At 42.7% G+C, this 14,233-nt stretch overlaps 1 long non-coding RNA gene across 1 annotated transcript; it reads left to right on the top strand.

Moving 5' to 3' along the window:
- Positions 1 to 7,493: 7,493 nt before the first annotated feature.
- LOC308494699 lies at positions 7,494 to 13,608 on the top strand. Its single transcript, XR_013992939.1, has 3 exons — positions 7,494 to 7,635; positions 10,379 to 10,429; positions 11,189 to 13,608. It is a non-coding gene; the product is annotated as an uncharacterized lncRNA (long non-coding RNA).
- The last annotated feature ends 625 nt before the right edge of the window (positions 13,609 to 14,233 follow it).

Here is a 14,233-nt window from a genome sequence, read left to right as displayed (position 1 = left end):
GCTTTAAAAGTACTCACAATAGAAAATGAAAATGTTTGGGGGCTGTGAAAAATGAAGTCTGTTCACATTTCTGAGCTCTGTTTTCTTCCTAAAAACTGGATGCTGGACAGACTGCACCATGCCTTTTTCCCCTAGTATTTCTGCTGCTTCTAACAAGACACACAATTCCCTTCCTCCACTCTTGGCTCCCTCCTCCCTCCTAACCCATCTTGAACCAACTAGAATTAAGATTAAAAGTTGAGTAGGAAAAGAAGAGAAAAATCAGTAAAATGGAACAAGCAAGAGAAATTAAACCACCCTTCCAACTGATTTCGCAAAAGAGTCTGGTGGGGCTTGCCAGCTGTGGAAGGCAGAATCTGAAGATACCTCGAGTCCTGCTGCCTGGTATACAAGCCTTGTGTATTCCCCTCCTCTTAAGTATGGATGGAACCTGTAACTATGGTGGGAGAACAGCTTCCTTGACTTGTTTACTGTGTTAGTGTGCTTGGGCTGCCATAACAAAGTATCACAGATTGGGTTGGTGAAGCAACAGGAAATTTATTTTTCACGGTTCTGGCGGCTGAAGTCTGAGATCCAGGTGTTGGCAGGGCTGGTTTCTTCTGAGGCCTCTCTCCTTGACTTGTAGATGGCTATCTTTTCACTGTGTCCTCACATGGTCGTCCCTCTGTGTGTGTCTGTGTCCTGATCGCTTCTTGTAAGGACACCGGTCAGATTGAATTAAAACGCACCCAAATGAACTCAACTTTAACTTGATCACTTCCATATAGACCCTGCTCCAAATGGTAACATTCTGAGGTACGGGGAGTTAGGACTTTAACATGAATTTGAGGGAGGGACACATTTCAGCTCATAACAGTTATGCTATATAGTGTGGTAGGCAGAATAATGACTCCCCAAAGATGTTCGTGCCTGACCCCCTGGAACCTGTGAATATGAGGTTTGACAATTAAGTTCACGAAGTCATCTTGAAAAAAGTGCTACATCCCTCATTGCTGAATATCACTACGGTCACCTTCGAAGTACTCCCCTTGGGAAGCTATGCACCGACGCCAGCGCCTGGTCCACCCTTCAAAGCAATTTTGGAACTCTTTCTGGAATGGCCTTCAGAGGTGTTGTCGTATTACCTTGATGTCCTGAGTGTCATCAAAATGTCTGCCTTTCAATAGTCCCTTTGGGGGCCAGATCAGGGGAGTAGGGAGCGTGTTCCAATACAGTTATTTGTTTACTGGCTAAAAACTCCCTCACAGACAGTGCCGTGTGAGCTGGTGCATTGTCGTGATGCAAGAGCCATGAATTGTTGGGGAAAAGTTCAGGTCATCTAACTTTTTCATGCAGCCTTTTCAGCACTTCCAAATAGTAAACTTGGTTAACTGTTTGTCCAGTTGGTACAAATTCGTAATGAATAATCCCTCTGATATCAGACAAGGTTAGCAACATCGGTGCAACACATTCGCAAACTTAATTGTCAGACCTCGTATGTTACCTGACCGGGCAAAGGGGAATTAAAGGTGCAGATGGAATGAAGGTTGCTATTTAGCTGCCTTTAAGAGGAAAAGAAAAGAAAAAAAAAGAAAAGAGGAAAAGAGTATCCTGGATCATCTGGGTGGGCCCAGTGTTATCACAAGGGTCTTGCAGTAAGCTCAACAATGACACCCCAAAGATATATTCACTTACTAATTCCTAGAACCTGACTATTATTCACTTACTAATTCCTAGAACCCTATGTGGCAAAACAGTGGATATTACCTTCTTTGAGAAAAGATGTGGTTAATTCAAGGATTTGAGAGGAGGAGTTGTGGGGCAGAGCCCCAGAGAGCAGTTTCTAGGCTCTCGGCCTCATGTGGAGGGGTGCTGGCTCGGATAGTAGATGGCCGTCAGCTGTGGCTAGTTGGCCGTCAGCTGTAACCGTTGAGCCATTGGCCACTAATATAACTGCCGTGGCTACGCTGGCAGAGAAATGGGGGCTAGCAAGAAGATGGTGGCTGAGCTAGCAAGAGCGGATTGCAGAGAGGCGGATGCTGCCGGTGAGAATATAGTGATATTACTCCCCTACTTATGGCTCCGTGGGTGTTCCTTTTTGGTCTCACCATGTCCTGCGTTCTTATGTGGGGAGCGGGAGCAGAGACCCTGCAGAAGACACCGCACGACAAATGGCGCAGGCCGCCCCGCACGACAGGAGTTTATCTGGATTATCCCGATGGGATAATCTTTGATAATCCCTGATAACCTAAATGCAGTCACATGTATCCTGATGAGAGGGAGGCAAAAGGAGTTGGGAACAGACCCACACATAGGAGAAAGCAATGTGAAGAAAGAGATAGAGACTGGAGTGATGGGGCCATGAGCCAAAGCCTGGGGCCACCAGAGGCTGGAAGAGGCAGGGAACAATCCTCCCCTAGAGCCTCTGGAGGGAGCGCCACCCTGCCAGTGCCTCCATTTCAGATTTCTGACTTCCACAACTGTGCGAATAAATTTCCATTGTTTTGAACCACCAAGTTTGTAGTAATCCATTATGGCTGCCACACGAAACTCATACAGGTCCTTCCAAGTGGAAGAGGGAAGTGCAAGAGGAAGTCACAGTGGTACGGTGTGAGAAGGACTCTGGCTTTCAAGATGGAAGAAGAGAGCCAGGAGCCAGGGAATTTGGGCAGCCTCTATAAGCTGGAACCCGGTGATTGCAGTTCTCTGGGTAGGTCACTGCCTCCTCAAAACACCAACTGCCCACAGGTGTGTTTAAGAGAATTCCTAGGGAGCTTCATGATTTGGTTTTCAACAGGCCTGACCCCCACCACCAAGCTCTGCCTGGCGAGCTGTAGTGGCTCATGCATTTCCATGCAGGTAGACATCACATCAAGCAATTTTGGTCAAACTCATATGTCCAGTACCCTGCCCTGTGCCAGGCACAGAATAGGTGTACAGTGTGTGTGTTTAGTGAATGAATGTCATTCCATATTATGTCCCTTTTTAGGATTCTTACCATTGAGCGTGACTTTAGTATGTGCTTCCTGTTTCCTTGAGCTTCTGAGGCAGCTGGGCCAGCCACGGAGGGGGAGTCTTGGGGTACAGATGCAGCCCTGCCAAGGGCTCACTCCACATGAGTGGCATGGTGACCTCCAGAATTAGGCCCCATATCTGCCTCAACACAATGTTTTCTACAGAGTGCGCATTGTTTATATTTGATCTCATTCGAACACATGGTTCTTCATTTATCAGAAATACAGAGGGTGCCAAAAAATGTACACACATTTTAAGAAAGGAAAAAACTATTAAAATTGTAATACTCAGTATATACTGATAACAAAAGATGGATACAAGTCATGTTTGACTTCTGCAATTACAAGAGGTGCTCAAAGTGGTTCCCATCAGCGTCCAGACACTTCGGATTATGGCAAACTACTGCTTGAGCAACATTGACCAAAGTGTCCATTTGTGTACATTTTTTGGCAACTCCTGTAGATGCAATTTTCATTCTAGAAGGTGCATGTTATGTTCTTTCTGTTAATGCAGTGAGTTTTAAAAGTTTAATTTTTAACAATTCCATAATAAGTGATGTTTATGTTGTTATCTGTTTCATTTAGCTTTGATTTTACTAATAATAATCAGTCTCCTCCTTATAATAACCTCCAGATAACTTTATGTATCTCCAATCCCATAGACCATTGGAGTAGCTGTTTCAGGAGGATCCTTCTAACCAGAAACAGCAGATGTTTTCATTGTCATATTGAACTCAAGCTTCCTGAACCCTGATTACATGTTAAAATGCATGTAATTATTTTAACAAAATAAGCATCGGTGTGTTGAATATTTAGTTATTTTCATTATGAATATGTAATGTGGTTTTTGGTGCTTAAGACATCACTCTGTACTAAACATTAACCTCTTTGGGGTGATGTCATTATCTTTCATGTTCTAAAGAGTGGTTAGTGGCTTCTCTCAGAACCTATCAGACTGTCCCTTGTAAACTGGCCCAGTGAGTGGGCCCTGTTGAACTTCCTATTCTAAAATCCATAAGTTGTACAACGTCCTAAATGAAAACCACAGCACATTTAAAAATCTTGAATTGACTTTATTTTTGAGAGAAATGTTAAGTCCACAGCAAAATTGAGTGTAAAGTATAGAGAGTTTGCATTTACCCCCTTAAGCCCTCTCCAGCCTCCCCTACCATCAACACAACCCCCATCCCCCAGAGTGGTACATTTGGAATGAGTGATGACCCTACATTGATACATCAGCATCATCCAAAATCCATAGTTTAGCTGAGGATTCACTCTTGGTGTTGCACGTTCTATGTGTTTGAACAAATGTATAATGACATGGATCCACTGTAGTAGTTTCATGCAGAATAGTGTCACTGTCCTAAAGCTCCTCTGGGCTCCACTTATTCATCCCTCCCTCCCAACAACCTCTGACAATGACTGATCTTTTTACTGTCCCGTAGTTTTGCCTTTTCCAGAATGCCTTATTGTTGGAATCATAAGTATGTAGCCTTTTCAGATTGGCTTCTTTCGCTGAGTAATATGAATTTAGCGTTCTTCCATATCTTTTCATGGCTTCATAGCTCATTTCTTTTTAGCACTCAGTAAGATTCCATTCTGTGGATGTGCCACAATGTATTTACCAGTTCGCCGACTAACGGACATCTTGGTTGTTTCCAGGTTTTGGAAATTATGAATAAAGCTGCTATAAACATCTATGCATAAGTTTTTGTGTGGATATAAATTTGCAGCTCTTTTGAGTAAATACCAAGGAGCATGATTGCACGATCATATGGTCAGAGTATGTTTAGTTTTGTAAGAAACTGCCAAACTGTCTTCCAAAGTGGCTACACCATTTTGTATTCCCACCAGCAATGGATCAGAGTTCCTGTTGCTCCACATGCTGGCCAGCATTTGGTGTTATCGATGTCAGTGTTCTGGGTTTGGACCAGTTTGATAGATGTGCAGTGGTATCTCGTTTTCATTGGCAATTCCCTAATGGCATGTGAGTGTGAGCTTTTCATGTGTTTATTTTCCATCTTCTTTGGTGAGGTGTTAAAGCACATCTTTACAATAAATATTTTAATAAAAACAAACAAAAAAAACTGAGAAACTTTTCAGATTTTTTTTTTAAAGTCATCCTGTTAACTTGGCAGCTGCTTCCCATTACCAGTAATAAGAAACGTTTTGTATAATCTAAAGTCTACAAACTAAATATGTAAGTCAAGAATGCCAATTTGGGGGAAGGATGTTGATCCAGGAGACAGAAGATCTGGGTTCTGGTCCCTTCTTGCCACCAAACGTGTCATCTTAGGCAAGTTCCTTCACTTGCTGAATCTGTGTCTTCTTGTAAAGTAAGGGGAATGGCTAAAATGATTTCTAAAGTTCTTGCAACTCTGACTTTCTTTACCTTTTGTATTTTATGTCACTCACTGGAGTTGCTCCTGTCAATATATAGACATTGAAGCACTTTGATTGCCTCGTGGTAAGTTTGATATTGTCATCTTGAAAATTTTCCACATTTCTTTTCTATGCTGAAATGAAGAGCTTTGAGTGAGGCTGAAACCTAGCAACCAGCAATCCTGAAATACCTCATTGAATGTGTTATTCGTAGAGTGTATCAGGGGAGAGTAAATACAGCAAAAAATGGTAACCACGCTTCAGCATTAATTTCACTTGGTGACTCACCCACTCCGTCATCCAAGGATGACATTAATCTAAATTGTGACCTTTTCTTCCATCGCATGTCATTGAAATTACGCCAGTAAAAGGGCAGTGACTCACCACTGGAACAGATTCTTCTTGAGAAAATTAGCAGAGCTTTGTCATGAAAGTCTTGGTCAAAGGGTCTTTATTAACTTCACCTGGTGAGCAATTCTTTCTTTTGCTCAGCCTAGTTAAGGGCCTCTTCTATAATGTGTCCTGTGGATTCAATCTAGCCCGACCATATTATTTGGTTGATTCTCTCCTCTTCTGGCGGGACTTCAGGCTTTGAGTGCACAAAGGAATTTTGCTCCGAATCAGTTGTTAAGTCTCATTGCCTTGGTAATTGGAAGGGGCTTTTAGGGGGCTCGCTTTGCACTCTGGAATAATGTTCATGCATAGTTTATGGACGCAAATCCCCCTGTGGATAGGTATTAATTTTGTGTTTACACTTGTAACAGTGGATACTCAGAGTGACAGGAGTATTGAAATTATTGTTTTATAGTTAGCAAATGAGTACATCAGGGGGAAGAAAAATCTAGGAGCTTGGGTATTAAAAATAAGACCCAGTATTATGTGTTCACCACCCAGAGTCAGTTCTCCTTCTACACATAATATAGTATGTAGATGATTAATATTATAGAATTGGACACTTGAAACCTCTGTAGTTTTGTTGACCATTGTCACCTTAATAAATTTTAATAAAAACTAAAAATTAAAAAAAAATAAGATCAGTAATTAGACCTAGTTTGCTTGTTATTTCAACATACCCTGATCCGATTAAAAAATAGGTCATGATAACATTTAATAGGAATAATAGTTCTCATTTGTGTTTAATCCACACTTCCCTAGCCTATCAGATTCTAGAAGGCACTGGATTTGACTGCTTATGTTCCATTTACAAAATACTAACATAAAATTACATATACTTGAAAACTTGATAAATACCTCACACTACTGGACAGCGGACATCTCACAATCATCATAGTACATTTGCAGACCAGAAAGGGAAAGTAGCTTGCTGAAGGTCACACAGCAAGTCATGGAAAAGTGGGGTGGCACCTTCATCTCCACCTCACAGACTTGGCTCCCTGAGAATCAGAGTTCCTGGGGATAATGTCAAGTGTTCAGGAGAGTGTTAACTGATATTCTGTGCTATCTGCTTAAGAAGCATATAGTGTAATTAGAAACATTGCTTTCCCATATGGTCCCGTGTATTAAGCTCTGGGATTTCAAGGAAGTAAATTAAGATGTTTTAAACATCTCTTCTGTGGCCTCTCCTGGTCTCCAGTAAGCAAGGTGCATTTAGATTCATGTTGTGTTTGTAAGACTGATTTCCATAAAAGACACGAGACTGATTTCCATAAACGACATGAGAAATTCACTGTCATAACTTCATGGAACACCACGTTTGGACTTCTGCTTTGGCATAAAATACTAAGAAAATCTTTTCCTCAAAGTAAGGGAAATAAAATCATTAATGTGTAATCATTGGAACCAATCCTTCTGGTGAATAAGGGGCCAATTATCACCTTTTCAAGGTAACATTAACCCTTTTATTCCTGGGTTAGGTTACTAGTCAGTATGTGATTATTCTTTTTATAAATTCATTTCCTAGTAGGTATGGATTTTTTTCTTTCTAAAAGTTTATGTACTTTCATGAGAAGCTTGCCTGAACTTGAGTCAATTCATGTTTCAGAATAGTTTTAAATGGATTTGAAGAAAACTTAGGGCAATTCAATAATTGGTTGAATCATCAAACTAAAGTGAAGCTTCTGAGACTATAAATAGCAGTGTTTACCGGTTTCAAATTTCCACAGGGAAGAGTCTGTTAGATCCGATTCCGTCAGTCACAGCCCAGTCTGCGTAATTCTTGAGTTCATTTTTCTGGGACTTTAATGCAGTAGAGATCAGACTTTTACTTCGTTCATCCAGATAAGAGTTCATCAAATGTTTAGTGAGTACCTTCCATGTGCCAAATGTGGGGGGACAGAGAAGTGTAAAGGACATGGTGCCTGAAGGCGAGCAGCTCCCAGATGGGAGAGGGGGAAAAGGCAAGTGAGTAGGGACACTCCGTTTTGACAGGACATCTGCGAGCGCTGTGCTGCACGAACACAGGAGTCGGGGAAGTTCTCCAGAGGCTTCTTGGGTGACGTGATGCCTCGTTGTGTGGGGAAAGCAAAGGAGTTGGCAGTGGGCAGTGGAGGTGGGGCTGCAGCTGGGAGGAGGGCATCTCAGGCACAGAGCAGGGTGGGAAAGGGTAGGAGAGCCTGGGTTGGGAAGGTGGCAGGCTCAAAACACGGGGCTTTGTGAGCCCTTTGCTTGACCAAAGTAAAAGCATGTGCCAAGGCCCAGAAGTGCAAGTGGGTTCAGTATGGCTGGAGCAGAGCTTCAAGGGCAGAAGCACAAGACTAAGGGTCCGCAGGTTGGGCAACAGGGAGCCAGCAAACGGTTTGGGGCAGGAGAAGGACGTGATGAAAGCTCCCTTGCCAACAGTGGGGAGAAGTGTCGGGATACTTCGCTAGTGTCCACAGTTTTGCCAGGCAAACTGTGCTGCATTGAACACCCTCATGCCAGTCTCACTGGACACGCCAGACATCACAGAAAGACAACCAACTTGCCCCCTAGTTGGGGAACAGTTAGGTGAACTGTGACTTCCTCACACAATGGCAAAAGTGAACGAACCAACTTCACATGTATCAATATGGATCATGTTGAAGGAGGAGAAGTGGAAAGAAAATAGGCTGTCTGCAGTGCAATGCCATTTATGTAAAGTTTTAAAAGTCACAAAACAATAGGGCGTAATATTTATGGATGCAGGAGTACATGGGAGTACCAGGGTGCATAGAACACATATCTGCTGCAGGGTATCTGGTACCTCTGTAGGGGGAGCTATTTGGTAAGGCTTATTTAAAAAATTATTTGAAGCAAGTATGGTAAAATGTTAACATCAGTTAAATGTAGGTAAGTGAGGATATAAATAATAGGTCCCTGTTAAATTTTCTGCATTTTTTAGTGTGTTTGAAATATATTTTTTTTAATTTTTATTAAATTTATTGGGGTGACAATTGTTAGTAAATTTACATAGATTTCAGGTGCACAATTCTGTATTACATCATCTATAAATCCCATTGTGTGTTCACCACCCAGAGTCAGTTCTCCTTCCATCACCAGATATTTGATCCCCCTTACCCTCATCTCCCACCCCCCACCCAAAATTGAAGTGCAAAAAAGGCCATTGTATTAATTACTCTTACTTAAAAACTCTTGTATTAATTACTCTTGGCTGCAAGTAAGAAAATAAGACAGAGGCCTAAGGATAGGTTTTTTTATTTGTGTTTTTTTGTTTGTTTTGCTTTTATCTCATCAAGGGTTGACATGCCTACAGCTTGTTGTGGGCCAAATCTTGCCTATTTTTATCTGGCCCATGAGCTGAGAATGTTTTTTACATTTTTATTTTTTTGTTAAATTTATTGGGGTGACATTGGTTAATAAAAGTATATAGGTTTCAAGTGTACAATTCTATTTGAAAAAAATCAGAAGAATATTCTGGGGTATTTGAAAGGTACATGAAATTCCAACTTCAGTGTCCATAAATAAAGTTTTATTGGCACACAGCTGTGGCCATTCATTTACGTATTGGCTATGGCTGATCTTGTGCTGCAAAGGCAGAACTGAGTTATGACAGAGATGGACCGCAAAGCCTAAGCTATCTACTATCTGGCCCATTAAGAAAGAATTTGCTGACCCCTGCCACTTAAGAAAAGCACCCAAAGGTAGGTGGTTCCAAGATTGGTTAATTGAGTAGTGTGGTGGTGTTGGGGCTTCACGTGGCTCTCCAGCTATACACATGGCTGCCATATGTGTGCCACATCTATGGCTGCCATAGCTCCAAGCACATGACAATGTCTAAAGGTTGCGGTAGGATGGGGTAGGGGGACTTGCCTCATGTGTCTCTCCCTTTTTGACAGGGATGATATTCTTTCCCTGAAACTTTCTAGTGGATTCCACCTTAAATTCCACTGGTCAGAAGTGGGTCACATGGCCAGATTTCCTGTGCCTGAGGGAGGGCTTCAGTTAGGAGGAAAGAAGGGATAGAGCAGCAGGTGGAGAGGCAACAGTACCTGCCCCAAGTATAAACTCAAAAATGAAAAGATTGGATGGGAAGGGGCAAGAGTGGAGGTGGGGACACCACTTAGGAGGCTAGTGGCCAGTGCCATTATCCAGGAAAGAAATGCTGAAATCATGGAGGCTTGGACTGGGGCTGTTTCATGGAGTGGAGACGGTTGGATTCTGGATATATTTTGAAGCGTGAGCCAGTGGACTGGATGTTGGAGGGAAGAGTGGCGTCAAGCAGGACTCCAAGGTTTCTGGCTTGGACAAGTAGGTGTCATTCCAGGAGATGGACAGACATAGTGGTGGTGGAGAGGGGACGAGCAAATCTCAAGGCCCTCACTGTTTCGCCATGTTTCCAGGTAATAGAGAGATGCGAAAATAAAGTAGAGGCAGTGTTCTTGCCTAAAAGAGTTATAACTGAGTGTTACTTTTCTACTCTGAAGAAATAGAATCATTCATCAGTAAGTGGAACAATGTCATGTTTGGGTCCCACATTTTGCAGTTTGCAAAGTGCTTTCATACCCACTTTCTCAATTGCCCCCAATTCCGGAAATTGGTGTGACACGATTCATTCCCATTTACAGATGAGAAAACAGGGATACATGGAGTGGGAAGTCCACAAGCTGGAATGGAAGGTATGTCTTCTCGTAGGTCAGAGGGGGGCTGTTCAAACTAACCCTTGTCTTTCCTGAGCACCGTGTTTGCTTCCGTTTACTCGGGGCGTACACCCAGCTAAGACTCCACTTTGGTTTCCCCCCCTCTTTAATAGTACACTAAACTGCACATTGTTTTATATTTTAAAATATCTATTTTAATATTTCCATACCACAAAACCAGACAGTAATTTGTGTTGTTTGCTTATTTTTAGACAATTGCACATAAGTGTTTTGAATCATCTCTAAAGCCTGATTTCCACAGCGCATAACAAAATTAATTAAATTGCTTTTTTGAAGCAAGGCTGCTTTGTTTCCCACTGAAATGATGACTCATGAGGTCCCACTGAGTCTCATTTGTATTCCTCCCCCAGTAAGTAATTTAAATGTGAGTTATAAAGAAAGGAAAGAAAGAGAGAACCAGGAAAACAAACACACCAAGAAAAACTATTCTATGGATGTGGAGTTACACGGCAGAATGCTGCCAAGTTTCTTTCAGTACCAAATGTTCTAATTAACAGCAGCGCCCTGTCCTGGGTTGTGTGAGTGGTGCAGGGAAGGTAGATTTTGGCCCGATAAAAGGAAACATTTTCGGATCTGCCGAGATGCCCCGCTTTGGTACCGTCTGGCATGGGGGGTCAGTGGGCTTCTCGATGCATGGAGGTGATCGTCTAACAGAAAAGGCTGCTTGGTGGTGGTGCATGTAGCGGGTGCGGGGCTAAAGGACTTCTTATTTCACAGTGCATGGTCCTGGCATAGTGAAGGAATAGGAAGGAACCCTGCCAGTCGAAGCCATGGGAGACCAGGGTAAGGTAAGGTTGGGCGGTAACGTGTGGCAGAAGGATGGAGCTTCCTGAATAGAAACAATGTCCTGAACTAAGAGCTTGCTTTGCCCATCACTTTTCATTTTATAATGAGAAACTTTGCAGCAGTTGGAAGCATAGCACCTAGCACACAACAGGCACGTGATGAATGTGCGCTGAATGCCCACCTGCAGGGAATAGGGAGTGGAGGCATGAGTGAATGAATGGGCTCGTGCAAGACAGAGTGTGGTGGGAGGAAGAATAATGGGATCCCATTGCGAGATGCCTTTACATGGACTTTGGAAGACAGGCTTTGAACGAAGGCGAACTTGGAGCCTGCATTCCATTCTGGTTTAGCTACAAATCTGTGTCTGAGTTATGAGCCAAGCGAGCATTTCAGCTGGTGCTGCTTCTGGTGGCAGTGTGGGGTTAGGAGACTGTCCAAGCAGCCTTTTGGGTTTTTGGTTTGTTTATCCAGAAAGCCAGCAAAGCAGGTCTACTGAAATATAGTGCCAGTCACCTCCTACCTGTCCTACTCTCCTTCCCCCCCCACCCCGCCGCAACACACCCATTGGGATTAATGCCAACAGCTGGCATGTTTGTTTTCTTTTTGTGGAGACATACTTTGCTCCTTGCTCCAATGAGTGTGCTAGCAATTTCACTGATAGAAAGAAAGGGAAGAAGGACCCACAGAGAGGGTGGACAAATGACTTAGAGGGGTGGGCACTGGTAGCTCAGTTTGTTTCAAAACACAATAGGTATCAACAAACTCCTACTTAGAGATGTGTCTCTTCTCCTTGGTTGTCAGAAATACGTACAAGGTGGGGCACTAGATGGGGACAATTTGGGTACATTTCTATTTTTTCCATTTTCAGGAGGCATGTCTCATGGAAAAGCAGTAACATTAGGGAAAGTATATCTCAAGTTTTGAGAGACACTTGGCTAATTCCCATAATCATTCTGTGCCTGAATGTCCCCGTCAGTGAGTGGAGCCAGCACCCACCTGTTGCACACAGATTTTTTTATGAAGGCCAGGCAGATGACACTTGTAAGTCATTTTGCACACTGCAGGGGTGAATTCAAGGTGCCCTCATTTAGATTATCACTCCTATTTGCTAAGTAATGGTGCTTCTTTTAAAATTGATTCTGGGGGTGGCCGGTTAGCTCAGTTGGTCAAGTGTGGTGCTGGTGGCACCAAGGTTGCCGGTTCAAACCCCACATGGGCCACTGTGAGCTGCACCCTCCTTAAAAAAAGTGATTCTGGAAAACATACTCAAACAAAATGAAAATCTACTCCCATTGCTAGTATGGTCAACTGTGAAATCACAGATTTCACTCAAAGGCTGCATTTTACAGAAAGTAGCTACAAATTAAAAATACAGGCCTCCAATAGAACCACCTAGGAGCCTGCACCCACTTCGTTCCCCTTCCAGCCACAGCACAATTACCTCCAGAGCTGTTTGCTAATGTTTATTAACTGCAGGCCTGGGAACAGACAGACACATCCAAGTCAGAATGTTCTTTACCAGGCCAAACACTCAGATGGTAAGTCGAAACCTTTCTCTTAATTATTTCTACTTGTTACTGCTCAAGCAAATTCTGAAAGAAAAAAAAAAACATTTTCTGTGTCCACAAAAAATATTTCTTCCTAAGAGAGTCTTCTGAGCTTTCTTCCCATCTGCGTCTTATAGTTAACAGCAGCCCCTCTCTTCCTCGCCTGTATTTTCTTCTATATAACTACTCAGTCCCAGTGGGTCTGACATTGGTCTTCACCTAATGAACTTGAGAAGTGAACCTCCCTGCTACCCCAGGCCAAGTTGGGATACCTAATTGCCACCAAATATTAGGGATGAGCTACAAAAGTGGCAGGAAGACTTCATTTTTCAAAGTCCAACTTTCTTTCATACCAAATACCTACAAACAGTAAATAAAAGAATGATTCATAATATAATAACTACCCCCCTCGTTATTTCTTAACCTTGTATTAATCTCCTTATTATGAATTAGGGGAATATGCTAAAAAAGAAAATGTTATTGCTCTTTCTACCTCCATAATAAACAACAGTAATTATCTGGTGGAATGCATCCCCCTTCTCTACAGGGAATGATTGCTTCAGGACTGAACAAAATGAGAAATTATGACATCACTGAATCTAGTTTTAAAATTAATATGAAGTGCTTGTCACAAAAGTATGGATCTTCCCAATGGGGGAAAATGTGACTAACATCAAGTGAATCAGAAATATGAAAGTGTCTGGCTGTCATTTACCTGAGCAATTTGTTTGGGTTCTGTACAAGGGAGTCTTGGAGACAAGTGGCAGTTTTGAAAAGGAACACAGAAACAAATGAAGAAGACTGAAAATCAAAAGGGAAAAAAAAAGAAACAGTTGCCACCCAAATTCTTATTAGCTGACCATATTTTCACTGACTTTTTATCGGAGTATGAAACCAACAAAGCTGTAGAAGAGATCATATAATCTTAGAGCTCGGTGAATCCAGATGTTTCTTCACGTTCTTTTAATTTTGAACAAAACATCTTTTCCTACCAAAACTTATTGTGGAGGGTCATTATGAGAAAATTGTGTGAGCACAGCTACCCTGGCTGTAGTGAATGCACGTGCGTGTGCACACACGTGCGCACACATATATGGGGGTGCCAAGGGATGTTCTCTCACATCCATCAGCAGCCCCTGAGCACCATTCCAGGAAGCTCATCACCTTGAGGAGCTTGGAAAAGAGACTGATCCATTCCAAACTCCTCTGGTGATGGAGGGCCCAGAGTCTCAGAGCTGGCCCGGGACTGGCCTGTGGTCACCTAGGCAAACCAGAGCAACAATAGAGCTGAGCCCTCCAAGCCAGGCCCACGCACCCCAGGCAGGACTCCGGAGCTGATCTGTAGGCATTTCCTCACACTCACCTTTTTTCCTGGCCCCTTTGCCTGAGGAAAATTTTCCTGGCCACTAAAGGGTGTTGCTATCATTAG

The sequence above is a fragment of the Rhinolophus hipposideros genome (genome assembly GCF_964194185.1).
Source record: "Rhinolophus hipposideros genome assembly, chromosome: X".
NCBI lineage: Eukaryota > Metazoa > Chordata > Mammalia > Chiroptera > Rhinolophidae > Rhinolophus > Rhinolophus hipposideros.
This window is presented reverse-complemented; position numbering and strand designations above follow the sequence as displayed.